The sequence below is a fragment of the Oryzias melastigma genome, linkage group LG15 (genome assembly GCF_002922805.2).
Source record: "Oryzias melastigma strain HK-1 linkage group LG15, ASM292280v2, whole genome shotgun sequence".
NCBI lineage: Eukaryota > Metazoa > Chordata > Actinopteri > Beloniformes > Adrianichthyidae > Oryzias > Oryzias melastigma.
The window spans coordinates 16,643,049-16,660,097 of record NC_050526.1 but is presented as its reverse complement, the minus strand read 5'-3'; the positions used below and the strand labels follow the sequence as shown (position 1 = coordinate 16,660,097).

General features: G+C 37.0%; 1 protein-coding gene and 1 long non-coding RNA gene across 2 annotated transcripts in view; one reads left to right on the top strand and one right to left on the bottom strand.

Moving 5' to 3' along the window:
- The window catches only part of LOC112162147 (pro-neuregulin-3, membrane-bound isoform), a 301,743-nt gene that overhangs the window by 90,240 nt on the left and 194,454 nt on the right, over positions 1–17,049 (top strand). The gene's annotated exons all lie outside the window — the stretch shown is intronic.
- On the bottom strand, positions 5,856–8,798 carry LOC118599719. Its single transcript, XR_004949197.1, has 2 exons — positions 8,204–8,798; positions 5,856–6,011 (listed from the first exon to the last, which is right to left on the bottom strand). It is a non-coding gene; the product is annotated as an uncharacterized LOC118599719 (long non-coding RNA).

Sequence of the window (17,049 nt, the reverse complement as noted above, 5' to 3'; positions counted from 1 at the left end):
TAAAAAAAAAAAATAATTAATTAAAAAAACGCTATTTACAGATGCACAAATTAAAATTACAACAGCTTGAAACTAACTATACACACAAATCTTTATAAAAGTACGCACAAATCGCTTGTTCCATGAAAAACAGTAACCACTTTTGTGAGCAAAACATTTAGGAATTTCTATATTTTTATTTATTTATTTATCTTTCTTGGACCTTCAGGATATCAGTAGTACTTTAAAAAATGTAGTTTGTATTTTTGAATTTGATGCACAGTACAGATAAATGTGGATTTAGTGTATGGAGAGAAAATAGACTCACCCCAATTTGCGAATACGTAATTCTGGATTTGCAATTCATGCGATATATTTTGTGCATGAGTAAAAAAAAATAAATTAAATTAAAAAAAATGCTATTTACAGATGCACAAATTAAAATTACAACAGCTTGAAGCTAACTATACACACAAATCTTTATAAAAGTACGCACAAATCGCTTGTTCCATGAAAAACAGCAACCAGTTTTTAGTGAGCAAACAATGAAGGAGTTTTTCTCTTTGTTTTACTTTCAGGATATCTGTATTACTTTAAAAATGTGTATTTTCCAGATGTTAGTGGGTTTAGTAGTTTTCATGGAGAGAAAATAGACTCACCCCAATTTATGTGATTTCTTGATTTGTAACTGCATTTACGCATAAATCTGATGTCTGATGACGTCTCCAAGATAAGTAACGCCTTCAAATGCTGCTAGAATGCTGGGTTATCACAGTTTTCTAACTCAACAAGTCATGTAGTTATGGAGCAAAAACAACAGGAGTGAAACTGACTGAAGAATCAAGAAAACGTTTATTCCAACAATAAGTGTCCAACCTCCAAAGCTGCTATTAGCTGCGTTAGTCTGCCCTCACGATTTCCCCCGGCAGACACGTCCTTCATCTTACACATTTTTATTCTACGGACAAGAAGAGTATCAAGACTACGATGAAACGAAATTGAAAAAAAATGATGTTCGTCTTCTTGGTACTAATTTCTTATTGGAAAAGACTGCAACTGAGAAAAGATTTTAAAGGAAGAAGCAAACAAAACTTTTACCAAACAAGGCGAGATATTATTGAACACTAAAACAAAGAAAGAGCTGCTTGTTAAAACTGTGAGACGGGTCGGGGGCCGTCAGAATCAGAAGAGAAGCCTCCGACCAATTATGAGGGACAGGGAGAGTTCACTGAGGGGGGGGGGGGCAGAGCCCTCTGTCACTCTTCACAGTGTTAACATCTGCCTCTCAGACATGCTAAATATAGAGGACAACAGTCCTGTTTCAGATTTGATAAATCACATTGTTTATAGTACAGTTTGAAGATGTTAGAACTGGAATATTTAAATGATTCTTTCTCGAGTATGTTAATAAATAATTAGTTAAACGGCCGATGATTTTAGCTGCACTGGTCAGTGTTACTTTCCTTTCAACCCGAAAGCAGGACTGGATTCTGGTTCTTAAGGAGATGATTGGAGTTCATTTCTTTTGCAATTTGCTCATTTAGATTCTCTGTTGCATTAAAGAACACTTGTCCTACTCCAAACATCTTTGAAACTATTTTAAAAGTGTTTTTTTGCTTATGAATTTGTCATTTTTTGCACAAAAAACGTAATTCTCTAAAGCATAGTTTCTGCAGAACGGCAGTACATTTCAAATTTGCACTCTAAAAAAATGAAATGTTGGATTTATTTAAAGTTATGGCAACCAGTTTCACTCAATTAGGATTACTTAAATGCAAAATAAAAATTTGTACACAAAGTTTTAAGTGAATCTGAAATACAATACAATTTAACTTGGATATGTTGAATTAACTTAACTTTATAGTGTTAATCCAACAGTTCAAATCTAAAACTTTCATAAAATCCACTAAACCCAAACAAGCTCTACTAAATCTATTGGATTAAGTTATTTTAGCAGAACTGCAATTTACTATATTTTACAAAGAAAACACAAGTTTTCTTAGTATTTTTGACTTAATTCAAACTTTCAGTTACATTTTAAAAACACTCAATATTCCAACAATGTGTCAGACTTCACAAATGGTACAAAAAGAGATCAAATGACCACTTTTTAATTAAAAGTTATTTGGTTAATTATACTCTTTTCGTTCCTTTATGAAAAAAGACAAAAATAGATTTGTTTCAAATATATTAGCAGTCTAAACCTTTTGTAAAACACTGACATTCACTGCAAGAAACTAAAACTGAATTGAAAATAAATAATGATAAAAACATCTTCACAAATATTTTTATATGAATTCAAAAAATAAACTTAATGTCACATTTTGTCACCAAAACAATTCATTCTTAAACATTTTTAACGCTGTCTCTGTAGACACCTGTAAATGTACGTTTCAGGCTTCTGTGTTCACATGTCACGATGTAGATTTTTAAGTCTTTTTTCATGTCTAGTTATCTAGTCATGTGATTTATTGATACTCAGAGATTTTTACTAGCCTGTAGTTATGTTAGTGAAGTAAAAATGTCTGATCAGAAGTTATGAGCCGGAAAATGATCATTCCTGTAACGGAAATGGTCAAGTTGAGCCGGAGTGGGATTATATAAGTTCGCTTCCTCCAACTCCCTCTCGTTATCTATAATTTAATGCCTAGTTATATTATGTCTGATGATCTTTGTACAGATGTTTATTGTACTGCACATGCAGTCTTGCTTAAAATAATCCATTATAATTCAATTCAACGTTCTATGTGCCCTGAGACAGACTGGCGACCTGTCCAGGGTGAACCCCGCCTTCGCCCTTCAGTAGCCGGGTTAGGCTCCGGCACCCCGCGACCCCGAAAGGGACAAAGCGGTTAAGACGATGGATGGATGGATGTTCTATGTGAAAAATGTGCAGCCACTGACTTCACATCATAAACTAAACTGCTTGAACTTTGACCACTAAGGGATTCCGATTTGGATTAGCTCGACAGCTCTATTCCAATATATGAAAGATGTGATGTCATAATTCCATCAGAGTACATGCTGCTCACTCGGACACGAGTGATGCGGATCTCAGTCAGCGCACACGCGCAACATTTTTGTCGTGTGCGCAGAGAAACTTCCTGCATGTAAAAGTAGAAAATGATTTTTGACAGTTGGGGGGCAGACAGAGTTCTAACACGTCCCGAAGTAGACGGTCTCTCACACCCAATGACTTTTCTGCTCGCCGGATGATTAAACAAGCAGAAAGCGCTCGAGGAATATTTGACACGTCCACGGAGATTTCTCATTTATGCAAAGAGTTTTGACTAATAAATAACAGAGCAGAATCCTGAAAACATTTGTTTATAGACTTTTAATTGGAAGTAGACGCTATGGCGTTTCTGAGCCCGGTGTGAACATGACAAATCCAGCACACTGTAAAAAGTGAAAAATTGGATCAATTAACATAAGTCTGTCATTTAGAATTATTAGCTTTCATCAAAAAAACAATTTTAAGTTGAAGTTTTACTTAACCTAAAAGTTTAATTTGATAAAAACTAAAAGTTTTAGATGTAACAAATAACAGAACTTTTGCTAATTGATCCAATGTTTCACTTTTTACAGTGCAGAGATGGAATATGAAGAAGAACTGATGAGTTGTTAATGTTAAAACACTACTTTTTCAGGTAAATGTAACCATATTTTTTCTTGGAAATCATTTTAAGACCTTAAACTCATGATAGTTTCCCATTTTCAACCTTTTTTCACTATTTGTAAAGACTAGGATGGTTCTGTAGCAGAAAACGTTTGTCAAAAGTCCCTTTAACTTTGTTTTTCTTTCGTTGCTGCTTCTCTCTGTGTTCCTTTGTCGTGTGCTGAGCGTTGTCCTTACGTAAGGCCTTGCCGGACACCGTCAGGACAGATGTGGAGCCCAGATGGAGAGCTGGGAACGGTTTGGTTTTTAGCCAACATGCAAATTCTCGCTTTTTTCCTGTTGTTTTCCTCACAGGCTGTCACACAACTCTCATAAACACACAACCGAGATTCCCAAAGACGACATGTGATGGTATATGGAAGTAAACAAGCGGTTTGCATCAGGAGAGGCTTTAAGTGGCGTAATTAAGAAGCCGAAATGAGAACCGTATTGACGTTTGTCGTCTTTTGGGGATTTTTTGATGCTCCACAGCATCATCACTTCCAGAAAAAATGTGAATGGTTCGTTTTGTTTCCTAATTATGTACACTTTGGGATGTGGAGCTATGCAAATGCAACAGGCTGAATAAAAGATGACACAACTCATACATTTTGCCAACATGATTTTCATTTACCCCCAACATTAGACAATAAGGAGAAGTGTATAATAATGTAATTTTACCTATTTGGGGTTTAAATGAGTTCTAAAACATTTTATTTATGTTTCAAACTAAACTGCAATATTTATTTTCAATCAAAACTTTCAAAGCAAATATTACAAAATAACCCCTTTATTTTAAAAAGGCTGTTCTTACGTTGGTTCCTTTGATGTAAAAAAATATATATTTATTTAGTACAATTTTATGTTTGCCGTTCATTAAACGTTTGCAGCTTGAAGGTGACGGCAAAAACAGAGGGACAAAAAGGGCGGCGAGAAGACTGGGACTGAACATAGAAAATAGGTCTATCCTGTTGGAAGTGAACTCATAAACGTGGGTTCATGTATGTGCTTTTAGCTCATGGTGTTCACACTGAACAAGCAGGGAGGGGCTTCCTCTTCCCTTTTTCATTTTCTTCTGTCTACTAGCGCTTATGCTATGGTCAGAGTAAATACGATTCTGATTGGCCACTGGAAGAACCGGTAACATAGCCCAAATGTTCTTTGTCACTGTGCAGGAAACTTTAAAACAAATGTTTCCTTCATATTCAGGACCAAAACAAGCAGTAAGAGGTGAACATTCTCTCTAAACTTATTGTGACGATCAGCATTTGTATCACTTCTGTTTGCGACTGCATTCGAGATCGGCTTGTGTCAAATAGTCCACTTTTGGTGAAAAAACTGTTCTAAACCAAAAAATAACAAGAATAAAGTACAATAAATTCCTTGAATATTTATTTCCTTTAAGCCTAACGCCAGCCTGGTCCACGTCTGGTACTACGTCTGTAACTACTACGTCCTCTGGAACCGGCATCAATCCGCATCCAGTACGATCAGCGACCAGTACTGATCCATGTCAGTACCAACCCACGTTTAGTACCGGGTTTTGGTTAGCATACTGGTGTGGTCCATGTCCAGAACCGGTATGGCATCTGGAACCAGTACCAATCCACATCCGATACCGATCCGCGTCTGGTACCGATCCACATTTGGTACCAGGTTAAGGTTAGGGTTGGGATACTGGTGTGGTCCATTCCCCGGTACCCTAACCCTAGCCTGGTCCACGTCTGGTACTGTGTCTGTACGTCATCTGGAACTGCCATCAATCCACATGCGATACCAATCTCCGTGTGGTTCCGGGTTAGGATACTGTCCCAGTACCGGTCTGTGGTTGAAGAACCCTGATTTAACGAGAACAACCAGCATGTCGAAAGACGAGTTGCTTGTCTGACGTGAAGTTGTCCTTAAAAAACGTCAGAACATGAAGAATTCAGAATGTGCTAAAACAAATAAGACGGAATTTGTTTTTTGATTTGCAAACTATCTCTTGACTTTTGTGCTTCCTTCTATGGCTCCACATTTATTATTCATGAACTGTCTTCTTATTCCCTGTAGGCCTCGTGTTTTTTCTGTTATTGGTTTTATCTTCACCAACATGTTTGTAATGGGGTTTTATTTTTGCTGTTGACAAAAAAAGCTGACATGCACTCCGAGGTCTGTTAAAACAGAGCAGAAAAACACCAACGAAACACATTAAATAAGACAAACGTGTACATAACACTGCAGATGAAAAAGAGACATTTTAACATGAAATAATATAGTGTAAAACAGTGTGTGTTTCTTTAAATTGCATTTGTGTGCAGCTGCTGGTGGCGGTGCAGGAAAGGCCTTGGCGCTGTGCTGCTCGGCTGGCTGTTGCTGTCACTGAGGCTTGTCCCTGTCAGCAAGATAAATGACATTTCAGCTACTTTGCTTTCTGCTTGATACCTGAGAGACGGAGGCGATGGTGATGCCCTTCAAACGCTGCACACTATCAACCCGCGGTGCGCCTGCTTGTTGTCAGGAGTGCAGTGAGTGTGGAGGAGGGTGCAGGTGCGTGTTTCTGCACATGTCAGGCCCAGGCAAAACGGAGATCGGTGAACACGGCGTGCCCCCCCAGCACAGGAGTTTATTCATTTTAGTCGTCTTTGATGTGCTAGCATTTCCTGAAAGGACGGATGTGATCGGTATGATGCAATCAACCCTGTTACAGTATTACAAACACGTGAAAAGCCTCAGATCAACATGAAACATGTCTCTTTGAGACGTTCAGGTTGTGGGATTTTGGTTAAAAATAATTATAACTAAAACACTGCTGGAAACGTTTAAAGAAAAAGTCATTTAAATTTGAATCAATCAATTTGATATTTTCCTGTTTGCTTAGAGTACATCAGTTGTTTCAGGTCAGCTGACTTTTTTCTGACCTATCCCGATGTGAACAAAAGGTCCTTTTTGGAAAACTTCATATCATTTCAACCCACAGAATTTCTCATACAAAAAAGTTATCCCATAATTCCATGAAACATGTATGAGCAGCTAGTTTATCAAAAGACTAGGAAAGTTGCTGCGAAAATGCTAGCGTGAAGGGTTTTTTGCTGAATATTCTGAAGAATTTTACTGTAATTACTGAAGGGATTCTTTTGCCAAAATGCTAAAACTATTTTCATAATGCTAAAATTGCTAAAGAACCCAAAGTTACAGATTTTGAAGAATTTCTTTAAAAAAATCTGTAAAATTTTATGGGAAAATTAAATTTACGAACTTGGTACCAAATTAGCAAAAAAAAAGGAAGTATTTTGCTTAAATGTTAGCTTACCTCCTAAAACTCCCAAACTCTTTGGTAGGTCTCAAATTTGCCAACGTACCTAGCATATTGCTAAAACACTAGCTTAAATCAAAATTAGCCGCAAAAACCTCAGTAGATCCCATACTAGCCAAGAAAAAGCTAAGATGTTACAAAATACTAGCTTAACTCAAAATTATCCCAAAAAATGTCAATAGAAGCCAAATTTGCCCAAAAAGTTTGTATTTTGCTCAGATGTTAGCTTACCTCCTAACAGCCCCAAAATCTTTAGTAGGTCATGAATTTGCCAAAAATATCTAGCACATTGCTAAAATGCTAGCTTAACTCAGAATTAGCCTCAAGAACCTCAATACATGCCCTATTAGCCAAAGAAGCAAAGCTAGCATTTTGTTAAAGTACTAGCTTAACACGGAATTAGCCCCAAAACCTTCAGTAGATGCCAAATTAGCCAAAAAAGCTAAGATGTTACAAAATATTAGCTTAACTCAAAATAATAATAATAAAAAAAACTCCAGTAGATGCCAAATTAGCCAAAATAGAGAGTATTTTACTCAAATGTTAGCTTACCTCCTAAAGAGCCCCAAAATCTTTAGTAGGTCACAAATTTGCCAAAATACCTAGCACATTGCTAATATGCTAGCTTAGCTCAGAATTAACCCCAAAAACCCCAGTTGATGCCAAATTAGCCAAAAGAGCTAAGATGTTTCAAAATACTAGATTAACTCAAAATTATCACAAAAAACTTCAGCAGATGCCAAATTAGCCAAAAGAGCTAGCGTGTTGCTAAAATTCTAGCTTAACTCTTAATTAGTTCAAAAATCCTCAGTAAATGAAAATATAGGCAAAATATTATATTAAATTACTAGCTTAACTCAGAGTTAGCTCAAAACCTCATCAGATACCAGTGGCGGGCCGTGCATTTCACACCTAGGCCTTCAGTAGTGCTCCATCTGAATCAACCCAACCCCCTCAGTAGCATTAATGTTCTAAACATTTTGAATGTTTTGATACCAAACTTCCAAAGTGCACAAAAATGATGAGGAATTGCATGAAAAAAAAACGGCAAAAATTCTGTATAATCGTAAAAAATTGAGTGAAATTTAATAATATCAAAAATATAAGCATGATTTTCCTGAACATGCTGAACAGTTTTAATTACATAATTTACTGACTATGCATTCACACTATAAAAGCAAACTAATAGACTATTTGAAATTCAAAAATGTAAGTTTTCACAGAAATATGATGAATAATTAAAACAGGGCAGACAAGGCAAAATCTCTCACCTATCTTTTCTTTGGCACATCCAGCAGAGCCCGGCTGCCGGTGGCGTTAGCCTTTAGCTGTTAGCACGACGTCTTGAACGGCCCACGCCCTGACTAAACGATGAACTGGTTAGCGCGCTGGCGAGGCTGCCAGATCTCCGTGGTGACGTCAGCTCCTCTCCCTTTCTGCCGCCGCCTGCAGGTGGAGAGCCTGACCTTTGCGGGTAGCCAGCTGGAAAGTGTCAGCGTGGCGTAAACTGTTAGCAATCTCTTTTTTGTGATGGCATTTTGTGAAGCCAAACCCCCCGGGCGGCGGCGGATGGCTGTACCGCTGTAGCTTGAGCATGTAAGCATGTGTTCCTGCGAGCATGTCAGTGTGTGGCTTAAAAATCCTCCTGACTAATCGGATAGAGCTCCCTCTACTAGACACCTCGTTCTCTCTGTAACTTCTTTAAGCCCACTCCTTTTTTTATATATATATATAATTGTTTAATATTTGTTTTCAGTCTGTCTACACTTAAAGAGAGTTTGGACCGGACAGTTTAATCAGACTGAAAGCAGAAGGAATTTGATTTATGAAATCTCTCCCTGGGCTGCCCGGGTCTATTACAGGACGAACGCCTCGCTTTGACCTCTGAATAATGACGGCCGCCTGCGGGGAGCTGGATGACAGCGCTGATACCGTCTTAACGTTGGTGAATTCCCCGGATCAAAGCAGTCGAGAGGATGAAAGAAATCTGTGGCCTTGCAGGACGATTCCTCGCTGGTTGTGAGCAACAGGTGGAACTTCGTCCTGATTCTCATGCATTTGGTGTTAAACTCAACTGGGTTGACACTCTGATGAATCACCCTAAAGTAGAGGTCCCCAAACTACGGCCCGGGGGCCGGATCCGGCCCTCTTCTATATGTGGTCCAGTCTTCCTAAACTGTTTGAGCTAATTTAGGCTTTTTTGTTTTAGTTTTTAGGCTATTTTGAAGTGTAGCTAATATTTCAGCTACATGGTCATGGTTAATTTAGAATTGTTTTAGTATTTTCAGCTAATCTGAAGCTCAGCTAATATTTTAGCTTTATACTAGTTGTTTTGGCTAACTTAGACAATTTTCCAGTGCTTTAGGATAATTTGGCATCTAGATAATATATCAGCTACATGCTAGCTGTTTTGGCTAATATTTGAATTTTTCGATAATTTTTGGCTAATTTGAAAAATAATTAGGATAAATAATAGGATAATTTGGCATTTAGCTAATATTTCAGCTAAATGCTAACTGTTTCGGATAATTTAGGATTTTTTTTCATTTTTTAGATGATTTTCGAGTTTAGCTAACATTTTAGCTTCATGCTAGCTGTTTTAGCTAAATTAGACATTTTTTCAGTATTTTAGGCTAATTTGGCATTTAACTAATATTACAGATACATGCTTTTTGTCAATTTAGATTTTTTTTTCATATTTTCGGCTAATTTGGAGCTTAGCTAATATTTTAGGTTTCATGCTAGCGGTTTTGGCTAAATTACACATTTTTCCAGTATTTTAGGCTAATTTGGCGTTTAGCTAATATTTCACATACATGCTTTTTGTATATTTTGATTTTTTTTTCATATTTTTGGCTAATTTGGAGCTCAGCTAATATTTTAGCTTTATACTAGCTGTTTTAAGTAAATTAAACATTTTTCCAGTTTTTTAGTTAAATTTGCCATTTAGCTAATATTTCAGCTAAATGCTAGCTGTTTCGGCTAATTTAGGATTTTTGTCATTTTTTAGATGATTTTCGAGCTTAGCTAACATTTTAGCTTCATGCTAGCTGTTTTAGCTAAATTAGACATTTTTTCAGTATTTTAGGCTAATTTGGCATTTAGCTAATATTTCAGCTACATGCTAGCTGTTTTGGGTAGTTTAGAATTTATTTAGTTTTTTCGGTTAATTTAGCACTTCGCTAATATTTTAACTAGCTATCAACCAGCGTTTTCAGCTTCAATGTTTTTAGCTATCAATTTAAGCATCTTCAGCTTTTAATCTTTTGCAGTTAATGTTATATATTTAGTTTTTGAAATGTTTGATTATTTTTTTCTGTGTAGATTACAGAAATGAATTCTATAAAATGTGGCTATGTGTGGCTCTCTGTTGCTTGTAGCATCCTGATCCCACTGAGACCTCCAGAAACCTGCATTTCTCTGCAGCCCACCCCCAGCGAGGGGATTCAATCTCTGTTTCTTCAACCTCTGTCGGAGTCTCTGACGCTCCGTCGAGCTTTCGCAGAGAAATCGTGACCACCAACTGTTCAAGTGCCAACGTGGCTCCGCTCAAATTACCGGAAACAAACCAACCGTCGTCAAATGTGCAGTTTTCAGCTTAACCAAACAGGCGATGGAGCTGCAACAGAGTTTGCTTTGCATTTGACACATGTCTCTGAACAAAGGATTGCTCAGATAACATGCTTCAGGAACCGAGGTGAGAGTGTTCGCTCTCCCCAGCACGCGCATTCCTCAGAAACATCACCTGAAGCAAAGCATAAATTGGAAGAGAACTAGATTGTCTCACTGAAAACAGATCTGGGTCAAATCTCGGCTTCTTTTGGCTCAGAGAGCTTGTTTAGAGCAGTGGTGTGTGCTGCGTTTGCCAAATGTGACATGAATCTTTGATTTGTTACTCCACATATATAGAAGCAGCATGTATACCATGAGAGCGAGGGGAAATTTAAAGGAAATCTGACGTGTTAGCGTTGAACTATCTAAGGTTTGGATGTCAAACAAGGAGCAAGAAAGAGCATCAGTGTTGATTTTCTGCACTTCTGCTCCTAAAAAGTTATTTATTCAAACTTCTGCAACTTTCTACCACAACAGACTTAAAAAGGCTTGTAAGATTTCACAATTTGACTCTTGCTTCTCCCTGATTCAGGACATTAGTGCCTTATTGGGGCGCAGATATCTGAAAACTCCGGCCCTCCAGGACTGCAACTGGAAACTCCGGATCTAAAATTAACCACCAGCTTTGACTCCTTTCAGGATTCTCCCAGTTCAAATGTCTTCTATGCCCTTCCATTGTTACCTGAGAAAAGATGTAATTAAAACCAGACGACAACTCGACTGCTAACCTACGACTTCTGCCCGTCTTTAAAGGGAATTCCTCGCTTAAAAAAGAGAAGCAGTGCAGGCAGGAATAGAGCCTTAAATTAAAACTCTGACCAAAAAAGCAATGTATTTTTAATAGACTTCAGGAAATTATCATGAATTTTTAAAGAGAAAAGATATAACAATCACATCTTTTGGTGATGGGAAAAAATGAGATGTAAAAGAAAAAGACATTAGTGTCTTTAACTCGTTCTTCCCTGAAGAGATTAGCTGAGCACATTTTTACAACATTAAATGATATATATGAATTATGTTTGTGTGTGAATAAAATGAGACATTGAAAATTTGAAAAAGCATTTTTGGGGTAAAAATGTGTCTTACTGCACCTTTAGTACAATAAAACACGAATTCATTCATTCATGTTATTGTTACAATTAGAATAAATATAAATGAACTGTTTCTTTTTGGCATAAAAACATAAAGTGAAATCAGTTTATAGCTTTTGACAGAGGGTCATGTGACTTCCTTTCAAAATAAAATACATCCTGTACCCTACAGAATCGTCTCAGTGCAGAAAATGTAGTAGGTGGGACTATGATGTCAGCAGTGATTAAAACAGACAAATAATAATTTTAAAAACAATTCATTTTACCGATTGTGATAAATATAACAAACCAAAATTAAATCCGACCTAACTAGATGACCCCATTTTTCCAGATCAGAAACATTCGATCTAAATATCATAATCACTTCAAATCCCTGAATTTATTCCAAATAAAGGAAATCCTCTTTATGTATGAATCTAGTTAAACCAAACAACCTCCAACTGATTTTCTGTGGTAAACAGCGCCGCGTTTTAGTACGACTTTGGTAAACCAAGACGCCATACTGCTTGATGGATTGTCAGAGCATTGTGGGTACTGGAGTCTGGTGGAGTGATGCAAGCTTCGCTTCAACTGTTTAAGAATGAGGTAAATAAAGTTTGACCTCTCTGACTGTTTAGTTTTGCTTGATGTGCCTCATAGTCAAGAAATACTCACCATAACAGTTACCGTCCTCGGCAATGTGCGTTCAAGCGGCCACTTCCAATTAAAAGTCATTGTAAATGTGCCTTAAAGTGCATTTGAAGCTTCCTCGTTAAAAACTCTCACGTTCATGTCTACCTACGTATGTTTTTATCACTGATTCCAGGCTCTCTCCTTACAAAAGGCCATTGAACACATTCCAAACTAAACCCACTTTGACCAATCAGGGACTCGGATAGTGATGTCCCTTTAGGTTTAAATCCGTTTGACTAAATTACTAACTGTAATTGTCTGTAATTATGCGACACAAAGTCTTTCTTATATCAGAATAGAGCTGTGAAAGAAAAAGCCTGGAGACAAACTATGTGAGATCTGAACCACATAGACCAGGGATGGTCGAAGTACGGCCCGGGGGCCAGATGTGGCCCATTAAACTCCTTAATGTGGCCCACCAAACTGGATTGAACTAAATTGATAATCCTTATGTAGGGGCCCTACAAATACATGAATTATGTAAAGGTAAAGAAAGTTATTTAGCATTCATGTCGTCCAAAGATTTGTTCTCTTTCTAACGCTCATTTGTTCTTTTTCCGATCCTCCTTGAACGCAGCATTTCTTTAATCTTCTGTTTGTCTGAATGCTGCTAGCATCATAGAAATCTGTTTTCATGGTAGATTTAGACAAAAATTGAACTGATTATATGACAGTTTTGTTTTGGTCAAAAACAGAAGAATTTATCCGCAGAAACATGCAGATCCGTCCTCGCGGTCGTCCTTCAAGACAGCCCTGTCCAGCAGCATATGGCCTCTTCAGGACCGTCCACTTCCCTTCAAGTGTGTTCCAGTCATTCTGCTGATCCTGCTGTTAGCTTTGGAGGCTTCCTTTCCCGCCTCTTTCATGCAGATGGCAGCCGGGCAGCGTTCGTGTCTTCATCTTCCTCCTGTGGCTGAAACTCTCACTTCTCTGCTTGATAGTTGTTTGTCAGACTAAAAAGCTGGCTTGTCTTGATATGGACGAGGATTTCTGGCGTGGAGCGAGTCCCGTCGGAGGCCCGGTGCTGTCGGGAGGTTCCTGTGACAACTGATGGAGTTTACTGCTGACAGATGTCGTGGAAAAAGAGGGGAGGGGCATCCTAGAGAAAAAATGACAGGAATTTCTAGTTTTTACGTTCTAACTGACATTAGGCTTCATGGAGGATCATGATTGACTCACTCTGTAATAGAAAAAACTTAAGATAGAGGATTAGAGTCAGGAAAAATGGAGTTTATGTTGAGGTGATGGAAATAATGATAAAGGAGTGAATTCAAAATGTTGAGAAATATATCTAAAAAGTAAACAAGTAATTGATTTGTCAATTCCTGTTTGGACATAAAACGGTTTGACTGTTTTTTAATTTCTTTAATTATTTTGAACTGAGGAAATAAACATCATAAAAACCAATCTAATGATAAATCAAATTAAACTTTATTTATAAATCAAATTAAATGTTATCTTTTCATAAATCAAATAAAGTCTAACTTTATGTTTAAATCAAATCAAACCTTATTTACTTATAATTCTAATAAAGTCAAACTGTATCTATTTGTACATCAAATCAAACTTGATCTATTTATAAATCAAGAATGAGGCGGAGCAGGGAGCTTGTGGCCCCGCCCACTGTTGCTTCTATGTAACAAATGAAACATTTTTTTCAACTTGTTTTTATCTGTACACAAGGATTTCTATGCAGAAATTCATATTTATTGATAGGAGTTCATGAGAAAAACTCAAAAAACACAATTTTCACTGGAGTGAGTCTATAAACATAAGCTAGAGAAGAACCATTCTACTTTAAGTAATCACAAGTTAAAATCATTGTTTACCAACAATGACTGAATAAACTAAATGCTAATTCCCTGAAAAGAAAAAACATAATTTTACCTCAATCAGGTGAATTGTTTAAGTGTCACACAAAGTTCTGGCTGTTTTCCATAACAAGGTCTTACGTTTCACAAACTGAATGGTTCTTAATGAGCAGCTTCTCTGTGATGATGATGATGATGATGATGATGATGATGATGATGATGATGATGATGATGATGATGATGATGATGATGATGATGAAGGCTTCATGCTGAAGTCTACTGCTGGTATCTCTGGTTTTTGATCATCATTTATGCAGATGACAGTCATCTATTCACGCTTGATTAGGATAATTAAAATGGGAATGTATCTCCACCTTCCATTAGTTAGTACAAACACGTACATTTATGTATATATAGTGGTATTTGTTTTAACCCATAAAACCCGTTGTTCCTTCAAAATAAAATGCTGTGAATTATACCACAGACCAAGTGGACCACGTGGCCTATTTCTGATATTTTCTGTTACTCTCATGTCACCATGGTTTCCTGTGGGAACTATAAGGAACTCAGAAGAGTGACGTGATCCCAATCCTGCCACCGAAAGCCCACCAGCTGTGATCCAACGCACGGGCGAATCCAAAACAACAATAGCTCAAGTCGAGCGTTTTGCACATTCATGCCAACATGTGCTGCGTTTTTCAAAGCATCTGGGACGCATTTAACACCACATTTCACTTGGAATTGCATCTGTGATAAATTAGCCCTTTAGCTACTGTAGCTAGCCCTGTTTGGTTCGCTGGTAGAAATTAGGTTAATGGCTCTAAATTTAGACACATTTCAGTGAAGAAGATGAAAAATGAATAAGCATCAAGCAGCTCCCTTTAATCTCATTCTGCTTTTTAAAATGTAATATTTTGAAGTTGTGAATAAAAAAAAAAACATTTTCTAAAGCCTTCCATTATCCATATTTTATAACTTTTTTCAGTTTTTCCTGTTTTTGAACAAACGCAAAAAAAAACATTTGAAATTGCAATAAATAAATAAATAAAACATAATAAATCTACAAATATGTATTTAAAAACACAAAGTAAAAAATAAAAATAAAAATCCTGAAGTAATGCTAATTTTGCTACAGACGTTTTGGAATTTTCAAAATAAAAGCAGCTGGAGCTTCATTTTTTTATTAGAAAACACTAAAATAAACAAATCCAGAGTTTGAACTTGGGTTTTTGTCAGAAGCCTATGCAGTAATCATTCAAATAAATTCCATTTTATTTATTTATTTATTTAACATCTCCAAACGTTTTTTTCTCTCAGCATAGGATGCATTTTGCAATTCTTTCCACCTTTTTTATTTAATGTTTGTTGTTTTTATGGTGAATGCAAACAGCAATAATGTCTGACAGTTTTCCTCTTTTTCTGTCTTCCGTCGGGAAATCTTAAAGGCTGCCTGGAAGTTCCTTAAAGCTCCTTTATGAGAAAAAGAGGAGCCTCCTTGACTCTTATTTTCTATTTAAATCCCTGCTGGACGCTGCAGTTTAGGTCACTGCTGCAGCTTCACCGCCGCGGGCTTTAACGGTATGCACTTGTCCCCACACATTACGGCGGAAACTTGATGGCACCAGAACCTTTCCAGCTTAATGATCAATTCTGGAGATGAAAGCAGACGGACTAAAGTTGTCGGCGTGCATGTTCATGATGTGCATGCGTTTGCCTCCTCTGGTATAATTACCAGAAGTGGTGCCACAGGGGTGTCCAGCTGTTTGTGAGGACCCAGAGACAGGCCAACCAGAAAGGAGCGGCGGCAGTAATTGGCCAGAACGAACCTGCGGGGAACAGATGTGATTTCAGAGGAAAGGGGATAAAAACACAGGAAGAAGGACAAAGGGAGGAAAACTACTAAAAAAAACAACACAACCTTGAAAACGTGTTAATGTGACACTTTAATTGCTTAGGTAAACACTTTTCCTTCAATACCTTTAAGAATTTCCTTTACAGGAACTTTGATCCCTTTGAACTGGGGCGGCCAAGATTAGTCAACGAATCAACTATTAAAATAGTCAACGACTAATTTAATAGTTGATTACTCGTTACTTTATATTATATGGAGTGTAGTAAAATTGAAAGTTATAATGACATTCTGCTAGTTTTTTGGAGTGTTTTTCATTAAGGTTTTTTTAGACTGTTTTGGAGTTTAGCTAATATTTCAGCTCCATGCTAGAAATTTTGGCTAATTTTGCATTTTTTCAGTTTTTTACGCTATTTTGGAATGTACCGTATTTTTCGGACTATAAGTCGCACCGGAGTATAAGTCGCAGGGGCCAAAAAATGCATAATGAAGAAGAAAAAACCATACATAAGTCGCACTGGAGTATAAGTCGCATTTATTTCAAGTAATTTATTTTACAAACTGGTTGAAAAAAACGATATTACGTCATCCTGGAAGGTAAGTTATAACATTCATAAGTGAATAGAAAACAGGCTGAATATGTGTCAACACATATTCACATATTAGCATCATGAAAAAAACGAAAAGGTGTAGCATTTATATAACATAACAGTTTTATTTAACTATAGCCTCAAGAACTCATCAACTTTGTATCTTTACTGTAATTAATTGCACGCAATCTCACTCCATATCACTAAATCCCTTAAATTCTTCGTCCTCTGTGTCACGTCTGAATAACTAAAGTAAATAAAGTAAATAAAGTAATTGCATAGATCACCATAAGAGGGCACTCTAGACTTACGGTCCATATCTCATCTTGTTAAAAATTCGTATATAAGTCGCACTGGAGTATAAGTCGCAGGGACATTCAATCTATGAAAAAAACCGCGACTTATAGTCCGGAAAATACGGTAGCTAATATTTCGACTACATGCTAGCTTTTTTTCTAATTTAGGATTTTTTAGGCTATGTTGGAATTTAGC